Source organism: Cyprinus carpio, chromosome B13 (assembly GCF_018340385.1).
Source record: "Cyprinus carpio isolate SPL01 chromosome B13, ASM1834038v1, whole genome shotgun sequence".
Lineage (NCBI taxonomy): Eukaryota > Metazoa > Chordata > Actinopteri > Cypriniformes > Cyprinidae > Cyprinus > Cyprinus carpio.
The window spans coordinates 12,140,485-12,147,915 of NC_056609.1; positions in this window are offsets into that span (position 1 = coordinate 12,140,485).

Below are 7,431 nucleotides of genomic sequence, written 5' to 3' on the forward strand. Positions count from 1 at the left end.
CTATTCGTTCAGAAATTTCTTTCTGTGTCTTACCCTCTCGCTTGAGGGTGTCAATGATGGCCTTCTGGACAGCAGTCAGGTCGGCAGTCTTACCCATGATTGCGGTTTTGAGTAATGAACCAGGCTGGGAGTTTTTAAAAGCCTCAGGAATCTTTTGCAGGTGTTTAGAGTTAATTAGTTGATTCAGATGATTAGGTTAATAGCTCGTTTAGAGAACCTTTTCATGATATGCTAATTGTTTGAGATAGGGAATTTTGGGTTTTCATGAGCTGTATGTCAAAATCATCAGTATTAAAACAATAAAAGACCTGAAATATTTCAGTTGGTGTGCAATGAATCTAAAATATATGAAAGTTTAATTTTTATCATTACATTATGGAAAATAATGAACTTTTATCACAATATGCTAATTTTTTGAGAAGGACCTGTAGACTGAGAGACCATTTTAAGGCCTTTGCAGGTGTTTTGAATTAATTAGCTGATTAGAGTGTGGCACCAGGTGTCTTCAATATTGAACCTTTTCACAATATTCAAATTTTCTGAGATACTGAATTTGGAATTTTCCTTAGTTGTCAGTTATAATCATCAAAATTAAAAGAAATAAACATTTGAAATATATGAGTCTGTGTGTAATGAATGAATATAATATACAAGTTTCACTTTTTGATTGGAATTAGTGAAATAAATCAACTTTTTGATGATATTCTAATTATATGACCAGCACCTATATATATATTATATATATATATATATATATATATATATATGTATATATTTAAATTGCAAAAATTGTTTATTGTTATTTTAATCTGAAAAGAGAAAATAAAAAAAATATCAACTGAAATCTAACATTTCCTTTATGTAACTTTTAAACCTATAAACTTAATAGATACAAATATTATAGCTCAGTGTAAGCAATTTTTCCTATAGTGAAAATTCCGTTCACACAAATTAAAGTATCTTATTTGACTGTATCATTTTTTAACTGAGTGTGGATGTAGCAAGGTGTTTTTTTTTATTATTATTATTGTTATTTATTATATTACAGTTCATCTCTAATGCAATGTTCATCAAGCAGCCATCAAAGAAATCATTGCTCATGCTTGTCTTGTAAAATCTCTGTTAGTCTGTACACATCTCTTAGTCTGGTTGCTAGCAAACACACATCCACAACTGCTTCCCTACACAGATTAAATCAGTTTTGTTTAGCCTGTACTTGCAGCCAACCTGTTCTTGATGCAGAGGAACAAAGCCACTATGTGAATGCTGTTTTTCACTAGTGTCTCTCATAAGAGGACGAGATCAAAGGCCTGTAACCATGGAGATCACCCACACAATGACACACAAGCGGTCTGGGGAAGGTGGAGAAGGTTTGTGTGTTACAGCTTATTGTATAATTGCTGACTGTGTTCCTCAGTGCTCATTGTGGTGGTCTTCAGACACAGACTTTTTATTGCCCTCTAGTGGCAGCGAAATGAGGGCTAACATATGCCATTTTCTTCTGAAGTAGTCGTAGGAAATATGTAGTTGTGGTAAAACAAATATGTACAATTATTTTAGAAAATATTTCAAAATATATCATATTAATTAATGTTGCTTAGCAATATGCAACATGAAAAATGTCTAAGTAGCACAAATTGCATCATGTATGAAGAGGGGGCACATTTTAATCTCTATGATAATTGCACATGAACAATGAAGTCAAATAAATCAAATTCAAATCTTTACTGTCATTTTTGCTGTTTAAAAAATTCATACTGACCTCAGACTTTTGAAAATAACTTTTTTGTAAAATATTGCACAATGGGAAATGGACATTGCAACAAATCAATCTTTCAACAAAAAATTAACACGTATTGTGTAAATGATCTAATGACTAACTCATTAAAACAGTCACTTGTTTCATTCCTGAACAAATCAGTGTTTTTGAATAAATAAGTTGAATGAAGGATTCAAAGAATAATTCATAAAGACAGTCACTTGTCACTGGCATAATGATGTAATTTCTAGAAAGAGTCACTGAAAAATCTCCACCACTAATATAAAGACAGTCAAATTCATCAACTGAAACAGCATGTTTTATAATTTGTTTTTTCATTAATGCAGAAATGCTGACACAAACCTCATTTGAATGAATGAATTCTGTTTTTCATTCATGGTTAAAATTCATGATAATAACCATTTATATTCCACAATGTAAAATCTGTAATCTCCAGATGCTGCTAGATTTGTAACTTGAATCCACCAGTGCAGACATGAGAGAAGATCCACTGTCACTCTACCCAGCAGGATGCTCAAGGTAACATACAGGTCTCTCTTGCTTTGGTTAGGTTATTCATAGTCAGTTATCAGGCAAACACTGAAGAATATTGATGTGCATGGAAGAAAAGTAAAAACACACACACACACACACACACACACACACACACACACACACAGACACACACACACACACACACACACACACACACACACACACACACACACACACACACACACACACACACACACAAAAATGATATACAACATTTTTAGATGTAGAGAGCAGTACATGGAAATTGACAACTAATGTTGTAAGGAGGAATGGGTCAAAATCTCTCCAAACCAATGTTGTTTAATGCTCACTTTAGCTGTCTTTTCTAGTCAACACAGTGTATGTCAAATTAGCTGAGAACGTTTTTCATTAGATTAGGCACAGATGACTTTATTAGTCAAGTTTAAACTTTTAACTAAAGGACCATAAATTGATAAGTCAGCAATACTGATATTATTTATAAATTATGTTGAACTCAATTGAATAATTGTGTCTTCTGTTAAACTAAAATGATGTTTTTGAACGAAGTATAATAACATTACTAGAGACACTGTATATAAAAAAGCTAGATTATGTTAATACCCCTCACAAAAATAATACTGATGTGTGGCAGCATGATACTGTAATTAATATACCATAATATTTACATTGTACCCTGGTATACCAAGGCAACTGGTTATATGTGACATTAATAATGTGAAGAGTAAAGAGTGTATGCGAGACTTTTTTGGAAACAGTAATTAATAAAAAGAAAAAAGTCGACCTAGAGCGCCCCCTGCCTCCCACCCACCTTGGAGAGGCTGCACTATTCCAGCTTCACGAGGTCCCCTGGGGGTCCCTACAATGCTAAACCCGACAGTACTAATCTAAACTAAAGTATAAGGTCAATACTTTAATAATACGGGTAAAAGCCAATAGCCTATAGTTACGTGACTGACCCAAAGCGGTAATGAGGACACTAACGCAGTGCTCAGTTAAAATAAATTCGATTAAGTTCAACGTACAGAATAAAACATATGCCAAATTATGAGAGTGAGAGAAAGTTGTTAATCACACCAGCTAACCTCAGTACACCGTATCAGTAGATTTAAAGTCGTAATTTAGCTCACCCATCCCTGAAATTACTGTCAAATCACAGACAAGGAAAATTATCAGAACGCCCTATAGATGTCAGCCTCAGCAATGTTGTCTATTGCTGCAATATATTTTACAAACACCAGGTGTCATTATGGTTTACTTTGCCAGCACTGATGTCAGTGCTTGAATATTTACTGCTGGGTAATCCACATATGAAAATTTATTTACCTGTAATTTTGTGAAAACATTTTAGAGTTTTTGGTATTTTAAAAATAAAACAGAAGTTCTAAATCTTCTAAATATTTTAAGATTCAATTTTACATTCCTCGATATTAGATTTTAATTGTTTAATATCGTCCTACAGTTTTAAAATCACTTTCAGGGTTTGTCATGGTGGTCAAATAGTTGTATATCTGCAATAAATCATTATATAAAAAGACAGACCAACTCTAGAAGTAGGCCTTCATTTAGGGTTATATCAACTTACCACAGGTAGATGACGCTGTTCCCACATTATTTTCACTGGCTGGTTCATTAGCTCAAGAATTTTATCCCGTAAAAACATATTAATCCTGTGACCAATGAAAGAAATGAATAAGCAATTGCACATAGCTAACTGGATCTTGAGACATGGGAAAGATTGAAACATGTCCCACAACTGGTAGCCCACTTGCTGTTATAGCCTCTATATATATATATATATATATATATATATATATATATATATATATATATATATATATATATATATATATATATATATATATAAAATATTAACTTATTAGAGACAATTACTAGAACATTCACATTGCCTTTATTTGATCAATATGAGGACAGTCATTAATGTTTAAGCACCAAAGGCTCATATGGATGATTAGGTGACACAGTTGCCATGCGTATTTCAAAATATTACAGTAAATCAATAGTTTATTATTAAATTTAATAAGTTTGGTGAAACAGCTAATAAAAATTACACAGTAGTTGCAATAGAGACAGCCATTCAAAATGCAGCCATTCTAATAGATGGAAAAAGAATAGACTTTGAATATTATCCTGTGGCTCCGTCTTGTGGACAACATTAGTATTAAAGCCACTCTTCTCTCATTTACGCATTGAGAAAAATGGCTGACAGCATCAAGTGTGCCGCACAAAGTCATGAAAAGTAAAGCCAAAATGTTTCACATCACCCACATGTGTCTGGAAACCTCACCCTCTCCATGTAATCTAATGGGACTTGAGACAAACCCAAAGCAGTCAGGAGAACACTTAATACAGCCTGTGGAGTGAAGATTCATCGCAAAGTTTTGCTCGGCGAGCATGTTTATAGGATTGTGAACAGATTTCTCCGGAGTTACTTTACTTGTCTATGTTCTTGCGAAGCAGCAAGCAGCAGTGATTTACAGGTCAAAAGGTGTTGGGCCGATCGTTGACTCCCTCCAAATTATTACTCCTCTTGTTGAAGCCGCTACTTGATTGCCTAGTCCTAACTCCTTCTCAACACCTAACCCTAAACCTACCAGGACTAGTGGGTAATAGTCTGGGGGGGGGGGACTCCTCCATCTGTGCTCTTCCACGGTTGAGTTTGAAAAGAGCATGACTTCAACAGCATCGTCGTCTGCTTGCACGTATAGCATAACAAATAATGAACTGCACTTGAAGCTTTCAGTAAATTAAAAATGAAACACCCAAAACTGTATATGGCATCATAACGAAGACGAACTATATGTTTATATGTGAAATTCTGGAGGAGACATTGGATGGCGTCAGGTGGGGATGTAATGACGTGTGCCATTAATTGATCTATGTACTATAACATGTAAAATGGGAACATGAAAGGAATATTCTAAAAGCAACTCATAATATTGTCTCATTCAGAATAAGGTAAATAATTAGATAACTGATGTCCATGTAAACATAGTCACTGATAGATAAGACCAGATGATCAGGATGACAACAGCTTGTTGTGTGTGTGCATGTTCAAACACTGGAGTATGTTCATTTTCTATCTTTCTGTTATTCCCCAAACATACCCCACAACATCACATTTAGATGAATTCTAGTCAGTATTCAGCCTGCTGTCACTTCTAAAACAAACAAACAATTCTCCCTTCTAGCAATTATATGTTTGTTTGACACGGCTCACTGATTTCTGAGTGCTGCTGGGACAGAACAGGCTGAAAGAACTGAATTTATTTTGGCAGGATCTATGCAACATGTTCAGAGGTTTTCTCTTGTCATGATTGAGTTATTGTGATTTTTCTCCTGAGATGATTGTCATAAGATTTCGTAGATATAGTGCTTTCTTATTCAAACTGACTTATTCAAATTTCACTTCAGAAACTGAAGCAGCAGCCAAGGTGTTAAGGTAGATAATTGTGAAAGACTATTGTTGTTTATGCTAGATAACTAAACTAGATAACTGAAAGTTCACTGTAATTTCATTTTAAAGGATGTTTACTGAAACTATTTCACCACAAAACTGCCACACCTTTGCTCTTCCTGGGTGGTTATTCTGTTCTCATCAACACTCATCAAGGCCCCTGAGGAGTGTAGATCTTAAATAGAATTTACAGACAGATCACTTTATGCACTAATAGCTTTTTACTGTAAAATGTATTAATATTTTTAATTAGCTTTTATTTTTTAGATTTTTAGTTTTCATTTTAATTTTAGTTTACATTTTAGTAAATTTTTTATGTGCTAAAGTATTTCTATTTAGTTTTAGTTTCACTTTAGTTCAGTTTTTGTTCCTTAAACTGAAACATATTTTATTTCTGTTAATTGCCAATGCAAAATGTAAAGTTTAAGGTTTTTCTTTATCTAAGATTTAGATTTGATTTGATTTAAGCTTTGTTTCAATTAAAGAAAATACTTTTTTCTTAAAGTTTTAGCTAGTAACACTGAGGATCAAGAGGAGCCTGTTCATTTAATCATGTCATTCACTGCAAGCGTATGTGAACAGATCTTCACTTTACTATCAAATGTGAACTTGTTAAATATTATTATACAATAAACCATGTATTATACATACAATGAACAACATACTTTAATATTTTACTCTCTAGTAATAGTACCATTGTTCTCATTTAAATATGGGACATTATGTCTAATACAACTGTTCAGAGCAGTTAAAGTCCAGCATCATAGGACAAGCATAATGAAATATTGATCAGCAGGTGGGATATGGATTATTAATGACTGGATAAAAGCTGCTGAGCTCAGTATAACACACAGAGGCAATTTGCAAATCGGTGCATTAAACATTCCTGTGCAAACACAGAGCTGTATTAACACTGCTGATGGTCCACTTCACACACAATTACAGACTGCTTTCGACTGGGCTGTGTTGAGTATTTGCAAATGTCCCATTTTACTGCTCTACGGCTACTCACTGCATTTTAAATGAGGACAATCAGTGTTTATAGACCATCAATATGCGTCACAGGACCCCCACTGAAGAGCTCTGTGTGTCTTTACAAAGTGGCTGAAGGCAGCATCACAAGCTGACTGGGGGTTTGATAAGGAAGTATTTAAGTCTTTAATGAATAAAACTGCTTCCCATAATATGGTTTACTGATTCAAATAAAGCTGTTAAAAGTTGTGCTGTTTTTAATTGCTATGGGGATAGTTCACCCAAAAATGAATATTTTGCCATCATTTACTCACCCTTATGTCATTCCAAACCTGTATGAGTTTCATTCTATATTTTGATCAGATATTTTGAAGAATTCTGGTAATCAAACAGCTGTTGGTCACCATTGACTTCCACAGTATTTCTTTCCCTATGGAAGTCAATGGGTACCACATGGTGGTTTGGATCACCAAAATTCTTCAAAATATCTTCTTTTGTGTTCATAAGAAAAGAAAGAAACATATACATGTGTGGAACAACATTAGGGTGAGTAAATGATGACAAAATGTCCATTTTTGGGTGAACCATTCCTTTAATTTTGATAATGAGTAATGATCAACTTTTCTGCATTTTAAAATTACAAAATGTTCAAAATTAATTTTGAAAGCCTGACAAATCATGTGGATAA